The following is a 17,065-nucleotide window of genomic DNA, read 5'->3' as shown; positions in this document are numbered from 1 at the left end:
AAGCTGTCCCTGACCACGTGACCGGGGAGCTCCTCCACCCCGCCCCCGGCGCCGCGCTGCCATTGGTCCCGGCAGGCGCGCCCTCGAGGCGGGCGATGCGGTTGGCTGGAGCCGTCCCGGGCCCCGATCTAGACCGGCCCCGACTGGAGCTCTGCCTGAGGGCCTTGAGGCGCCTGCAACCATAGCAGAGGGGGCCGTGGAGCCTCAGTGCCCCCTCCTTTCATCCCTGAACGTCGGCCTTGCCCCGGCCCCAATGCGGGTGCCTAAAAGTTGCCCCTGCACCGCGCTGGGCCAAGTGAGGCCCCGGGAGGGTCGCGGACCCCTTCCCAGCGCAGAGTCTTCGCAAGGGCCCCGGAGGGCCGAAGAGCATAAGGTAACCCCCGGGGAGGAGGGTGGTAGGCCGTGTGAGGCCCGAGGTCGCCTCTCCCCCGGGTTGAACTGAGACTGGGCCCCGTTGCCCCCCCCTTAATGTGCCTCGAGAATTTGGAGGCTTGGGGACAGACACCTACCCCACGGCATTGAACTGCCATGTTGCCAGTTTCCGGCCTGTAGTGCTTATGTTTATGCCCTATTTACAAGCCTGCTAATGGAATGGTGATCTTTTTCACGGTACTGAATTTCTTGCAGGGGCGGGCATCTACAGTTCCTGATGGGGCTTGGTTGTGTTACTTATGGATTCATCCTGATGTTACTCTGATGATCTGATTTTGGTCGTAAGACTGTTGATATTTACAAGGGGAAATGCTTATGATTTCTTCCTACAGGTCAACCCATGGTTTATGAGACTACCTTCTAGCCTGCTGAATAGTCTAATGTGACCAACTGTGTTATTTGGAGTTTTCCGCTTGACTGAAAGTGTTTAATGAAATGATTTGCCATTTTCACCTGAAATGTATTTTGAAAGGCGTTCATGAAACATTTTAAGGAGAGTCTTTAAAGAGATGCTAATGATTTGCTAATGCATTATTTGCCTTGATCTAAAGCCTACATAAAAGCACTTGATTTTCAAACACAACTACTGGAGTGGTTTCCTTCATGTCTCAGTGGATGAGTGTGTTGAGTAGCTGCTTTGCACGCAAGCCCCTGGCTGCCTTCCTGCTCGAGCCATACTACCCCCCGGAGAACTGGTGGTACCAGTTCTTACATTGGTGGCGAGCGGTGGGATCCAGGACCTGTAGCTACCTAACACCCTCCAGTGGGACAGAGTGCGCTGCAATTAATTTGATACCTGTGGTGCCTACAAGCTAACTCAATTGCCCACCACTGTCTAAGTCTGCAAAGTGTTTAGGAACCTGTGTTGACCCAGAATTGTGCCTACGTCCTAGAGTTTTTCTTTCAGGTTATCTGGGTCCCCACCTGACAAAATGGAATTCCAGCCGGCTGAACTTGATAGGTCCACGGTAGTGCAGTTAAGGAAGTTTTGTCAGGGGATGGGGGTGCCTGTAGGGATGAGAGCTGTCAAAGAAGAGCTCCGTACTGCCTTGAGGGCATGGGTAAGGGCCCACCCAGGGGAGAGAGAGGATGAGGAACAGGTCACACAAGGGGAGGCGGACACTCAGGAAGACCCAGGTCTACTCAACATTGACATGTCAGACAATGTGTTGCCAGGAAGACGTTCCAGGGCGGGGAGTAGTGTATCTAGGGGGAGTGCATCGTCGCAGGAGTATGAGGACAGAAAGGAGGAGAGCCGCTTGAGGTGGGAGCTTGCCAAGTTAGAGCACCAGAGGGAGAGAGAAAGGGAGGATAAGCAGTTTGCTATTGAGGAAAGGAAGCTGGCGCACGAGCTTCAGCTCAAAGAAATGAAGCAGAGAGCATTACAGTTGGGTGCACCGGGGAGTCCTAATGGTGGCAGCGTACCAGAGGCTCATCAGGAGCCCAGATTCTGGTTACCTAAGGAGGTGATAGCGAGCTACACAAAGGGGGATGACATTGCCAGGAGGTTGGAGGCGTATGAAGTGGCCTTGACTGCCCATGTGGTGCCTGAGAAACATTGGGGAGGTGGTTTGTACCGGTATATACCTCCTGACATCAGGGACACCCTCCTGTATTTGGATAAGGCAGACCAGTTTAGGTATTCCCCCATGAAGGAGGCGCTTTTTAAGCATTTTGGCCCTAACCCCCAAAGGTATCGCCGAGGAATCCCGAAGGGTACTGGATCAGGGAGGATCAGTGGCAGTGATCCTCCTTGATCTAAGCGCCGCCTTCGATACGGTCAGCTATGCCACCTTGCTGAACCGTCTCCGGGACATCGGAGTCTCAGGCGACGCTCTAAGGTGGTTCGACTCCTTCCTGTCTGACAGATCTTTTCAGATCTTCGACGGCGACACAATATCAACCAGCAAGCCTCTCAGCTGTGGAGTACCACAGGGCTCCTCCTTGATCCCTGTGCTATTCAATGTCTACATGAGACCACTGGCTGGGATCGTCAAACCGTACGGCATCAAAATTGTGTCTTACACCGACGACACTCAGTTAGTGGTATCATTGGCTCAAGAGAACATCAGTCAACCCCAGGGAGGTTTGCTGAGCTGCCTAGAGGACGTTAAGGAGTGGATGACCAGCTCCTCCCTGAAACTAAACGGAGATAAAACAGAGCTCATGCTTCTAGGCCCAGCCTCGCCAATACCGTTCACCTCCTTGTGGCCCCAAGCTCTGGGCACTCCCCCTACCCCCAAGGAAAGCGTCAAGAGCCTAGGAGTGTGGCTGGACAGGAAGCTTTCCTTTTCCACCCAGGCTACTAAGCTGTCCGCCACCTGCTTTGGCATCCTCAAAACCCTGAGGAAAGTCCTTCCACTTCTGCCTCTAGAAGCCAAGAAAGTGGCAGTACAAGGCCTCATACAGTCTCGCCTGGACTCAAACAATGCCCTATATGTAGGGGCTCCTGAGATGACTCTCCGGAAACTGCAGGTGGTGCAAAACTGCGCAGCACGCACCCTGCTGCAGATTCCACGAGCCCAGTCAGCCAGACCTGCATTAAAAAGTCTTCACTGGCTGCCAGTCAAGCATAGAGTGGCATTCAAGGCGTTGTGCATTGCGCACCGGGCCTTTTGGAAAACAGGACCCGCAATTAACAGCAACCTTGTCATCCCCTATCACCCAAATAGAAACCTCCGCTCCACTGATGCTTTTCTGGCAGTGGTTCCTAGAGTGAAGAGAGCCAGATCCGGGGGCAGGCTGTTCTCACTGAACACCGCTAAACTTTGGAACACCCTCCCCCTTACACTCCGTTCCAACCCGGACCTGCTCTCATTCCGTAAAAAGTTGAAGACGTTATTATTTGCCAAAGCCTCCGAGCTCTAATCCATCACTCGGCCTGTCTCTTCGATTCCAACCTCAGCGCTTGGACGCCCCTGGGCAGCAACCGCGCTCAATAAATCTATTTCTATTCTATTCTATTCTATTCTAGGTTCCGTGGCAGCCATAAGCTGTCCACGCAGAATTGGGTGGATTTTTTTGAGTATGCCCGTAAGGCTCTGGATGGCTGGGTACGTGGCAGCAAGGTGCATGATTTTGAGGGTCTCTGTAACCTGTTTTTTGAGAGAGAACCTCTTGGATAAGTGTTTTCCGGAGCTGCGCCAACATCTGGTGGACCGCAAGCTTACTGATCCCTGTGAGCTTGCGAAGGAGGCGGATACTTGGGTCAGCACCCGGGTGTCACACAAGGGCCGGGGAAGATGGCCCAAAAGGCGGACAGGGCACCCCCCTGAAGAAAGAGGGTGGAGATAAAAGATCGGAGTTCTCACAAGGCCCACAAACTAGACAGTTTGGGAAAGGAGTAGGTACCCCACCTCAGAACCGTTCCCCAAAACCCACTTACCCTGACAAGAGTCAGCAGCCAAAAGTGGTCCGGTGCTATGAATGCAGAGGGGTCGGATACTACAAGGGAGATGCCCAGTGTCGCAAACGACCCCCAGCCCCCACCAGTGGCAAGAGTCCCGGGGTGGCTAGTGTTGCGCTTGGGTTGGAGCTGCCCCTAGATAGGGAAGGGGAGTGGACAGGCCTGACCCTGGTTTCACTTGGGGATAGAGAGATGGTCCCAGTGATGCCCTTACCATCGAATACTGCTAAGTACCAGCAGAGGGTGAAGGTCAATGGGGAGGAGGTGGACGCTCTGAGGGACACAGGAGCCAGCATGACCACCGTAGTGAGGCGGCTGGTGTCCCCTGACCAGGTTATTCCTGATGTGTACCATCCGGCCGTATTGGCTGACGGCAGTATGAGCTACTATCCGGTGGCTCAAGTTCCCTTTGAGTGGGGAGGAGTGTCAGGCCCATTGAGAGTTGCGATCAGCCCTGCCTTGCCTATGGACTGTCTGCTCGGTAATGACCTCGAACATACCGCCTGGAAGGTAGTGGAGTTTAAGGCCCACACTGAGATGCTGGGATTACCAGGGTGGACGTGCGTAGATACGCAGTCCATGGCTGCCCTTCAAGAAGCTCAACCCGGGTTGGAGCCTGAAACAACGGCCCAACCCACTGCCGGTCCAGAGGAGAGTCCTGTGGAGGACACACCCCATGTGATGGATGGGGAGCCCGCGGAGGTAACCCCGGAGTCCGTGGAGGTGGATGTCGTTCCCGTGGGGGACTTGCTGGCCCTTGCCGAGTGGCATGTGGAAGGAGGGCCTACCCGGGAGGAATTCTGTTGGGGCCAGAAAGAGTGCCCCATGCTTGAAGGCATGCGGCGACAGGCCAAAGCCCAAGCGGTCACCCAAGAGACCGGCAGTTACCACGTGTATTGGGAGGATGGCCTCCTGTACAGTGAGCCAAGGGTTCCGGTACATGGATCATCGAGGGCCTTAGTGGTCCCCCAGTGTTACCGGGCTTTTTTGTTGGAACTGGTGCATGAGATACCCTTAGCTGGACACCTGGGCCAGGGCAAGACCTTTGTGAGGCTTGTCCCACATTTTTATTGGCCTAGGATGAGGGTTGCCTCTGACACCTACTGCAAGACCTGCAAGACTTGCCAGGCCAGTGGCAAGACGGCGACCAAAGTAAAGGCCCCGTTGGAACCGCTCCCAGTGGTCGGGACCCCTTTCGAGCGGGTCGGAATAGACATCGTTGGGCTGTTGGACCCTCCGACCGCTGCAGGACATCGGTTCATCCTGGTGTTAGTGGACCACGCCACTCGTTACCCGGAGGCCATCCCTCTGAGGACCGTTACTGCACCTGTGGTGGCGCGGGCCCTGATGGGGATATTCACGCAAGTGGGATTCCCCAAAGTCGTGGTGTTGGACAGAGGCACAAATTTCATGTCGGCCTACATGCAGGCCATGTGGAAGGAGTGCGGAGTGACCTATCGGTTCTCCACTCCTTACCACCCCCAAACTAACGAGCTCGTAGAGCGCTTCAACAAGACCTTGAAGGGGATGATTGGAGTCTGCCAGAAGACCTGTGGCGGAAATGGGACATCCTCCTCCCTTGCCTGCTGTTCTCATACCGCGAGGTACAACAAAAGGGAGTCGGGTTCAGCCCCTTCGAATTGCTCTATGGCCATCCCGTGAGGGGACACCTCAGTCTGGTCAAAGAGGGGTGGGAGAAGACTTCGAAGAAGCTTCCCCGTGATGTTGTCAGCTACATGCTGGCATTCCGCAGCCAGATGGCCAAGCTGTGGAAAGAAGCCTCAGACAACTTACGCTCGAACAGTAGAGTTGGACGCTGGGCAGAAGGTGTGGGTCATGGAGCCTGGGGAGCTTAGTGCCCTCCAGGACCGGTGGACTGGTCCGTACGAGATTGTGGAGCGTCGAGGCCATACAACCTACCTAGTTGACTTAAAGACCCCGTCAACCCCATCGGGTGCTCCACGTCAACCGCCTAAAGCCTCACCATGAGCGATCGGAGCTTTCTCTCCTCATGTTGACGGATGGGAGCGAGCAGGAGGAAAGTGAGCCTCTTCCTGACCTTCTAGCGGCTCAGAAAAAGGATGGTTCAGTGGAGGGAGTTGTCCTCTCCCCATCCTTGACCCCAGAACAACAGAGGGACTGCCGCCAGGTATTGGCGCAGCACGCTTCGTTGTTCTCCATCACGCCTGGAATCACCCATCTGTGTACCCATGATGTGGACACAGGGGACAGTCCGCCAGTAAAAACCAAGTCTTACCCGCTGTCCGAGAAAGTGAAGAACAGCATCCAGGGTGAGGTGACCAAGATACTGGAGTTGGGAGTGATCGAACTCTCCAGCAGCCCGTGGGCTAGTCCGGTCCTGCTGGTGCCGAAAGCGGCTCCACCGGGCACCACACCAGAACTTCGATTCTGTGTGGACTATCGGGGGTTGAACTCTGTCACCAAGACAGATGCTCACCCGATACCACACGCAGATGAGCTGATTGACCGGCTGGGAGCAGGCAAGTACCTCAGCACCATCGACTTGACATCAGGGTACTGGCAGATTGCCATGCCGATGGAGCGAAAGAGAAGACAGCGTTCTCCACCCCCGAGGGTCACTTCCAATTTCGAGTGATGCCCTTCGGAATCAAGAATGCTCCGGCCACCTTCCAGCGGTTGGTGAACCAGGTGCTATCTGGCCTGGAGTTCTTCTCAGCGGCATATCTGGATGACATAGCTGTCTTCAGTAGCACCTGGGAGGACCATCTGCAGCATCTCCAGGAGGTGCTACGGGCATTGCAACCCACTGGCCTCACCATCAAGGCTAGCAAGTGCCAGAATGGACAGGGCTCTGTTGTGTACCTGGGACACCTGGTGGGCAGGGGTAAGGTGCAACCCCTCCAGGCCAAAATTGAGACCATCATGGCCTGGGAGCCCCCTAAAACTCAGACTGAGGTCCGAGCTTTTCTCGGCCTCACTGGCTATTACCGCAGGTTCGTCAAGGGATATGGCACCATCGTGGCCCCCTTGAAAGAGTTGACGTCCTAAAAGCAGCCACGCAAGGTCATCTGGACGGCTGCTTGCCAGGAGGCATTCGAAACACTGAAGCGCGCGATGTGCACCGCTCCGGTGCTGGCCACTCCGGACTTCCAAAAAGAATTCATCGTGCAGACAGATGCCTCAGAGCATGGCGTAGGCGCCGTGCTTTCGCAACTCAACGATGATGGCCAAGACCAACCTGTCGCCTTCATCTCCAGAAGACTCCTCCCTCGGGAATGGCGATGAAGTACCATCGAGCGAGAAGCCTTCGCTGTGGTATGGGCTTTGAAGAAGTTGAGGCCATACCTTTTTGACTCTCACTTCCTAGTTCAAACCAACCACCGTCCCCTTCGCTGGCTCATGCAGATGAGAGGCGAAAACCCTAAGTTGCTAAGGTGGTTCATTTCCCTACAGGGGATGGACTTTAGGGTGGAACATCGGCCCGGAGCTGACCACGCCATTGCTGACGGTCTCTCCCGGTTTTTCCGCCTTAGTGACGAGAACTCCCTAGAGGTTGGGTAGCTCTCCCCACTTTCAGCTGGGGGGGACGCATGTTAGACCTGTCAGCCCTAGGGTGGTCTTTCCCTGTGATTTGTTTTGCCCTTGCCTCATTTTTCCCACCTCCTTTTTGTTGGCCCATAGGTCTTCGGGCACCCTTTTCATGGCTAAACTGTGTTGGGGTGCAGGTGCTCCCTACTTCAAACTTGGCTGCCACTGGCCCCTGCTACTGCAGCGTGGTCTTTTTAGTGTAGCACCCTAGTTGCCAGGAGCAGGCTGGATCCCCATACAATGTTGCAATGACAGCCACCCATCCCCTGTCCATAGGTAGAGTGGGGAAGCTCCTGGAACCTTCCAGAAGGAAGGCGGACCCACTTTTTGCCGCCTTAGAGAGTGGTCACCTGACCTGGGCATATATAGATAAGGGAGGGAACTTTTTCTAGTCAGTTGGGGCATCACTGACCTGGGAACCCACGCAGGAGTTTTAGGCAGGAGGGCCTAGTTAGGAACCTATGCTACTGGGAGTGACAGGATTTAGGTGCTGCCTCTTAAGCTGGGTGAGGTGTCCTAGACTAGCCTCCTGTCTGGCCCAGCGTAGGGAACCCCAGGGTCCATCTGCAGTGAATGAGGAAAATTCATCAGGCCTCTAACTCACCCCCCCTCTCTTCAACTTCAAGAAACCAGCATCCAAGGGCGCACAACCATCCAAGCACCAAGAAGTTTACTTTCCTTTGACCAGAGACTGCTGGGGGATCGACCAGGTACTCGACTGTGCTGCCCTGTGCACCCCCTGCCTGCAGTGGGCCCATCTTGCCCCACTTGTCTTCTACCCTGACTGAACTGCTCTGCTGTCCCTGCTGAATTGTGGGAGAAACGCTATATTCTGCTCCCCCCTGACCAGCGCTGAACATCATTCTGCCTGCCCCGAGCTAACTGGGCTCCCCTGGTTCAATGCTGTGATCCTGAGGCGCTTTTCTCCTCATCACTTATCCTGTCTGCAGTTGGCCCCAAGCTTTCTCCTGAGCCGATTGATTCAACCCCCCGCGTAGCGCTGCGGCGCCTGGTTATTACCTCTAGGAGGCGCTAGTGACATCCCCTCCACTCACCGCCGCAGCCCGGAGCTGGGTGACGCGGTCTGAGGCACCTGAGGATGCCTGGCGGGCATCGTGGCGTTTGCGCCGCCTACGCGACACCCCTGAGGCGCGGCTGTCCTGCTGTCGTGTGGTGACCTGCGCCAGCTCCAAGTGCCCCCTCGGCGACCCCCGTATGTGAAGAGAGGGCCAAGCTGTCCCTGACCACGTGACCGGGGAGCTTCTCCGCCCCGCCCCCGGGTGCCGCGCTGCCATTGGTCCCGGCAGGCGTGCCCTCGAGGCGAGCGACGCATTTGGCTGGAGCCGTCCCGGGCCCCGATCTGGACCGGCCCCGACCGGAGCTCTGCCTGTGGGCCTTGAGGCGCCCGCAACCATCACGGAAGGGGCCGTGGAGCCTCAGTGCCCCCTCCTTTCAGCCCTGCATGCCGGCCTTGCCCTGGCCCCGACGCTGGTGCCTAAAAGTTGCCCCTGCACCGCGCCGGGCCAAGTGAGGCCCCGGGAGGGTCGCGGACCCTTTCCCGGCGCAGAGTCTTCGCGAGGGCCCGGGAGGGCCGAAGAGCATAAGGTAACCCCCGGGGAGGAGGGCGGTAGGCCGTGTGAGGCCCAAGGTCACCCCTTCCCCGGTGTGAACTGAGACTGGGCCCCGTTGCCCCCCCCCTTAATGTGCCTCGAGAATTTGGAGGCTTGGGGACAGACACCTACCCCACGGCATTGAACTGCCATGATGCCAGTTTCCGGCTTGTAGTGCTTGTGTTTATGCCCTATTTACAAGCATGCTAATGGAATGGTGATCTTTTTCACAGTACTGAATTTCTTGCAGGGGCGGGCATCTACAGTTCCTGATGGGGCTTGGTTGTGTTACTTATTGATTCATCCTGATGTTACTCTGATGATCTGATTTTGGTCGTAAGACTGTTGATATTTACAAGGGGAAATGCTTATGATTTCTTCCTACAGGTCAACCCATGATTTATGAGACTACCTTCTAGCCTGCTGAATAGCCTAATGCAGAGGTCTTCAATCTGTGGGGCGCGACCCCCAGGGGGGTCCTGGAGTCCTGGGAAGGGGGTCGCATTTTCTCTCAGAGTGCAGTTCCTGGCGTCGGGCTGATTGAGGGTGCTCACGGCAAACATCAAAGCCTCATTAACAAGTAACGGTCTTTTGAAGACCTGTGAAGTACTTTGGTGTGCCTTTGTGTGTGTCCCTGAAGCTGTTTCAACCGGGCTCACATACACAAGCTGGGGGGGGCTGGGGGAGGAGGCTGTAGCCCATTGAGTTTAATGGACTTAGCTGTGGGGTTTATTTTTATTTTTAATGTTTTATATAGCACTAGTTTAACCCGTAGGTATCAGAGCGCTTTACAAACACACAGTAAACAGCAGAAGGACATTACAATCATTGGTTCAAGTCCCACGAGCCCTCATATCTGGCGCCTGTGCAGGAGAAATGTGGCTGAGAGTCTGTTCTTCGTGGTAAGATGTTTATACAGCCTGTCTGCCCCCCCCCCCCCCCCCCCCCCAAGCAGGGAGGCAAAGAGATGCCCTCCCATGAGAGAGGAAGAAGACGGAAGGAAGAAGGAAGAAGACGCGGAGAGATACTGACCCCCCTCCGGTCCCCCCCCTCCATGAGAGAGGCATAGAAAAGGTGGGAGGATGGATGGATGAATGAAAGGGTGGATGGATGAAGGATGTATGTATGGATGGAAGGATGAATGGGTGGGTGGATGGAAGTATGGATGGAAGGAAGGAAGGATGAAGGATAGATGGATGTAAGAATGAAAGGATGGATGTATGTGTGAAAAGGTGGGTGGATGAATGATGAGTGGATGGATTAAAAGATGAAAGGGTGGATGTATGGATGAAGGGTGGATGGATGTGTGAAAAGGTGGGTGGATGGAGGATGGATGGATGGATGGGTGAATGAAAGGGTGGATGGATGAAGGATAGATGTATGGATGGATAAAAGGTTGCATGGATGAATGATGGATGGATATGGGAAAAGGTGGGTGGATGAATGATGGGTGGATGGATGAAAGGGTGGCTGGATGAATGGATGGAAAAGATGGAAAGATGAAAGGGTAGATGGATGAAGGATGGATGTATGAATGGATAAAAGGTTGCATGGATGAATGGTGGATGGATTTGTGAAAAGGTGGGTGGATGAATGATGGGTGAATGGATGGATGAAAGTGTGGATGGATGAAGGATGGATGGAAGGATGGAAGGATGAAAGTGTGGATGGATGTATGGATGGATAAAAGGTTGCATGGATGAATGATGGATGCATGCATGGATGGATGTGTGAAAAGGTGGGGGATGAATGATGGGTGAATGGATGGATGAAAGGGTGGGTGGATGAAGGATGGATGTATGGATGAAAGGGTGGATGGATAAATGGATGGAATAATGAAAGGGTGGATGGATGAAGGATGGATGTATGGCTGGAAGGATGAAAGGTTGCATGGATGAATGATGGATGGATGTGTGAAAAGGTGGGTGGATGAATGATGGGTGGATGGATGGACAGGTGGATAGGTAAAGGATGGATGTATGGATGGAAGGATGAAAGGGTGGATGGATGAAGGATGGATGTATGGATGGATAAAAGGTTGCATGGATGAATGATGGATGGATGTGTGAAAAGGTGGGTGGATGAATGATGGGTGGATGGATGGACGGGTGGATAGGTAAAGGATGGATGTATGGATGGAAGGATGAAAGGATGGATGGATGAAGGATGGATGTATGGATGGAAGGATGAAAGGGTGGATGGATGAAGGATGGATGGATGTGTGGAAGTGTGGGTGGATGAATGATGGATGGATGGATGGATGTGATGAGGTCTAACAGGTGCATTTATGTTTGTCGATAGTTGTTGATGATGAGGAGTACCAGTTTCTAGAATCTGTTGTCGGAAGGGGGTCCTTATGCCTAAAAAGGTTTTACAAGGGGTTCTCGGTATGAAAAAGTTTGAAGACCTCTGGTCTAACGTGACCAACTGTGTTATTTGGAGTTTTCCACTTGACTGAAAGTGTTTAATGAAATGATTTGCCATTTTCACCTGAAATGTATTTTGAAAGGCGTTCATGAAACGTTTTAAGGAGAGTCTTTAATGAGATGCTAATGATTTGCTAATGCATTATTTGCCTTGATCTAAAGCCTACATAAAAGCACTTGATTTTCAAACACAACTACTGGAGTGGTCTCCTTCATTGCGCCCACTTGTGTCTCAGTGGATGAGTGTGTTGAGTAGCTGCTTTACACGCAAGCCCCTGGCTGCCTTCCTGCTCGAGCCATGCTAACCCCAGAGAACTGGTGGTCACAGTTCTTACACATAGTATCATCATACATTCATTTCATGGCTTTGGAACAATGGAGGCCTGCCACAGAGGTAGGTGTTACCTCCCCCTTGCAGGAAGTCAGACATGGTGTTTGCCCAAAAGGCGAGTTTTAATAGAGAAGCTGCCTTTGGGGTGAAAATGGTGATCACTCTCGAGAAGGGTTACCCCCTTGTTCAGGTAAAGAGGATGGCAGCAGGAACAGAACGGTAAACCAGTTGCCAAATGAGTTTACTGAGGGCATGTAACCCAAAGGTCGACACACCTCTAAGGTGGGCTACCAAACTCCTAACTAAAACGGAAGAGCTCAAACAACTTAAGAGTGGGGTTGCTAGATGCCACACATAGCTGGAAGTCATCTCAGGGCAGGAGGGATCCTGGTTGCCCATTGACTAGTGTCTGCATCATCCTCCCAGGGCACTTTCTGGGCATAAATTTGGCACACTGATCCTCAGCTCACATATGGACTGGAGAAAGGACCAAAGAAGGACAGCTCTTTTGATCACTGGACCTGACAAGAGTGGCTGCACAACAGCTGAGCTGTACCCGCTGCTCCTTGGCAGGAGTGGCCCATGCAGGTGAGAGCGGTGAGGCCAGGTTGGGGGGGATTTCAACAGATGACTAGGGAAATGTAATTATTTATTGAATTTTCCCTCGTGGTCGTCTGTCAAATCCACCCCAACTCGGCCCTACTGCCCCACCGCTCTTACCTGCATGGTACTCTTCTGCTACTTTGGCTAGTGAAGAGAGGACTGCATCTATGGTGCCTGGCTCGTGGAAAAGTCACTCCAGAGCCCCAAACCAACATCTCCAAGGGTCACTCGGATTACCCCTGTTCCAGTACGAGGACCATAAAAGCTGAAGTAGCCCATCCTAGCTAGTCAGTAGCCAACTGCAAGAGCTTGCTGCTGACTGGCAACCTGCAGCCAAGAAGGCCAAGAAGACCTCTGTGTCTGTCAGACTTGTGAGAGTCATCTGAGTGCAGATTAGCTGGCCAAGATGGACACTAGCCCTCACCAAAGGAAACCGGTGGGACTGGACATCAGTAGCCCAGCTATCTCTGAGCTTTGACTGGCTCAAAGAGGACTTTGAGGGACTGTGCCTCCTGTGGCCAAAGTCTCCCCACCTTGCCAGTGGGCCAAGAAATAAACCAAGAAGACACAATCAACCACACCGCACCCAGAATCTTTCAACATCCTCAGTCTCATGGTACAGCGTATCTTTAACATGTCTGATATGAAAAATATAGTACACCTATTTAAGACCATAGGTTCTTGACTGTTAAGCACCTTACATATAGTCTTCGGAGTGATTCCAGCTTTTATACACTCTATCTTTGAAACATTTTTGGAGGACTTCCACTAATACTGCTACTGGTAGTGGGAATTTTGATTTTCATTTTTCTGCTACGCCATGGACGTCTCAGTCACCAAGGATATGGAAAAAACGCTCCTTGTGTGACATTAACGTGATCGCATGGTACTCCATCTGAGCACACCTCGACTTCGGGAGGTAAGCGAGTCTTGGTTCCTATCATTCTGACCAGTCTGGATTGACTGTGTTTTGCCTGTCCTCGGCTGTTTGTTCTGCGGACAAGAAAGCATCTTGGATCTCTGACTAACAGTTCCATTGGTTGTGACACCAGATGTGGATGTATTACTGGACCCGCTAAAGGCCCACGTACTACAGTGTCCCCAGTGTATTTCCATGTTGATGTCAGCATTCTTAGAGCCACCACGGGATGCATCAGCTCCTGTTGGATTGAATACCAGCTCTACTACAGGCAAACACGCTTTGGATGTTTCAAGCGCATTCTCAGCACCAGCTGTGGGAACTGAAGAAGATCATCTTTGTTCGATTGACCTTATCTGTGAGTTGTTATAGGGACCGTCATCTGTGAAGGCAAGCAGCAGTGATGTTGCATCTCACACACAGGGCACATAAACATTTGGCTCTCTGTGTGCTGGGAAGAATTCAGCTTTTTCCCAAAACAACCGATAATGGAATTTTAAACAAAATAGTTTTTTCCTTCTTTACTATTACTGAGCACCATGGCTTTCAAATGCTCTCAGTTGCTTCAACCATAATATGAACATATTTTAAAGGACTTATAGGATTTTAAACATACATAAAGGATCTATAGAGTTTCTAGACACTTTTTATATACTTTCAGAAATGTTTAATTCATAACATTTTTGGAATAATGTTTTTTACGATTGAGTAGAAGAACATTCACCATATGGTATATCATCCAGTCTGATGAGGAGTGGGTTTTATGTTCTGTAATGTACCCAATAATGCCCTGGGTAGTCTCCTAACCTTTTACCTACATTTTTCTTATCATTGTACTATATAAAGGTTTTTGGTATTGTTCTCTTGCCTAGTTAAGGTGCTGCATAAATGTTGTGTGGTTTTCCCAGAAAACTAGCCTCATTTGTTGTGCATGAGGACTCTCAGAATCGCAGCAGGATTACCATTTTCTGCATTATAACCATGTATAAGGGCCGTCCCTTCCGTCATCCTCGGCCAACATGACACAGCAAGGTAGAGCCCCTGAGGGTACCTTTCGAGTATATAAACACCATATCTTTGGTGGGGCAGACAGAGGAGAAAGACTTCGATGCTGACATACTGACACAAGACTCTGAGATTCCTGCACGCAGACACTCCAGCACACAGTGGTCTGACATCCATCGCGGGGTGTCCATCTCGAAACCAAGACTGGGTCCTTCATTTTTCCACACCAGGTAATGGGGTTGACTATTTCCTAGGGGAATTCCTGGCTCTACACCGACATACATCCTACGTACACTTAGGTACATCTAGTTAGGGCTGCATCGTAGAAGTAAACATTATTATTGCCGTGTATTTTTACCTGCCTATATACATTGTTTTAGCGCTATGGTAGAAATCTACCATCCATTTACTCTGTTTGGGCTTATAATAATTTGTATCTGTTTCTATCTTATGGTTGTTTCAACACCTATTTTACACTAGAATGACGCTGGTTCAATAAATGCTTATTGAAAATGTCCCCACCGTTTATTCTGTGTATCTCTCTGAGACAAAGTGATCACTCGTGACTAAGCGAAAAGTACTGTACTGCTTCCACGATCCCTGATGGGACAGGGTTCGACAGTTGCCAAGAACTATTCTCTCCTTGAGAAGAGGAGTTTACAGGGGCACTGTGAGCTAGCTGGAATAAAGGAGAACATACCCATTGGGGGTGTCTGGAATCAGTCAGGACACCAATCCCACAGTTTATATTGTCTAAACATGCAGATCATATATAGATTTATAGGAACTACATGACACACTGGAGAGGATGTTTAAAGAATAGTCTCAGTGGCAGCTGATGAGAAGTGTCTTATATGTGCTTTACCTATTTTGACAAGGAAAAAATCAATGTCAGCCAAAGTGCCCTTTGGCACTCAACTAATTACTACTCTTACTATACTTGCTAGCCATTAACCTATGAAGACTGTAGAGGGAGCATAACTTTAGCTGTGGTAGTATTCCTGTATGCGGATCTCTGACAGAATATCCACAGACAAAATTTCGACCTGACAAAATATCTAGGTAAAAATATCGAATGCCAGAATATTGACTGCCTATCTAAAAACAGGTAAGTACAAAAATATCGACTCCAAAATATCGATTGTAAAAAATATAGACAGTCAAAATATCAATTTTTTAAAATATCTTAAAATTAATTTAAAACTAATATAATAATAAATATAACTAATGTAAACATACTTAAAATAATTAAATAAATGTAAAATTTATAAATAGTTATTGTGCCTTTAAAATAAAAAAAATAAAAAATGTATTATATATATATATATATATATATATATATATATATATATATATATATATATATATGGGTTGATTCCTGCTTCCCAGGCTGTAACCGCAGAGAAATACGGACCACCACACGGCTTTCAGAGTGTTCACATCAAAGGTTTATTATCCATTGGCAGTTAAGGTAGGCATGACGCGTTTCGGGCAGGAACTGCCCTTGATCACATGGCGGACATGCAGTAATGCTCACTTTAAATAGGGCACACACTCATTTTTTCTCACAATAACACCACGTGCTCTGGTGATAAACACTGAAGATAGACTCCAAGTGTGGAGTATTTACATGTGCACAGGATTGGTAACATTGCAAAATAGCGTTTTATATGCACAACAGCGTATTGTTAAGCACTCATAATACCGACATTAGTCAGAGTAACAATGGAACATTTATAACCGCATAAATGCGTTAGGTTGTGCAAAATAAGCTAGCAGCATGACATCGTATGATAAATACATTCAATAGATAATATTTACATCTTGATTTATATGCACAAAATAAATAACATATAAATATGTTAAAATTGGTTATTTTAAAAGACCCTATTAAAAAGCCATTTAATAATGATTGTGTTGCATATACACATTCATGTTGTGCTAAAAATAGATGTGCAAATAACCTTATGTGTTGCCGCAATGGAAATCAACATTGCCATGATGTAATGGAAGTAAGTACATACTCAAGCTGTCTCGCTGAAATATTATGCTTAAACCTGGCGTTACATGCTGTATAAGCAGTTACCAATTAAAGTGCTAGTGCTGGAAATGGTTAACCTCGATAGTTTGACTGTCCCGGTCCCGGGAGAGCACCATTAATAAATCAGGTAACCATGTGTTGCAAGTTCATAATCCAAGTTTAAAAGTGCTGAGTGATAATAGTGCAAAAAAGGGAAGTTTTTAAAAAAAAAAGTGATTGTGGAAAGAGATAAAATTCAAGGTGTGAAAGAAGAAGCCAATCAACACTTCTCATGATATCGCTCATTTACAGATATGGCTACCAACAATTACTGGCAGGGACTGCATATTGTCGTTATGACCCTGATTAGAGAGATGGTTGTAGGGACAAGACAAGGTGAGTTTGTTTACAGAAAGGTGTGCATGTCCTCTCTATCGTTAAGGCCATTAGGATGCTTGCTGTTGAGATTGAGAATGTATCTTGTCTCTAATTGCCTTAGAGCCTTGTCTCTGTCTCCACCTCGCTTAAGTACCGGTGCCTGATCAATCACAAAATAAGTAAGACAATTGACGTCTTTATTGTGGCTTATTTTAAAATGTCTGGCTACCGGATAAGCCGGGTCACAATTAATGATGGCACGGATGTGCTGCAGGATACGCATGTGTACAGGATTTCTCGTACTGCCTACATAACGTAAGCCACATGTACAGGTAAGAATATATACGGCATACTCAGTGCGGCAG

This window comes from Lissotriton vulgaris, chromosome 6 (assembly GCF_964263255.1).
Source record: "Lissotriton vulgaris chromosome 6, aLisVul1.2, whole genome shotgun sequence".
In the NCBI taxonomy this organism is placed as follows: domain Eukaryota; kingdom Metazoa; phylum Chordata; class Amphibia; order Caudata; family Salamandridae; genus Lissotriton; species Lissotriton vulgaris.
This window is presented reverse-complemented; position numbering follows the sequence as displayed.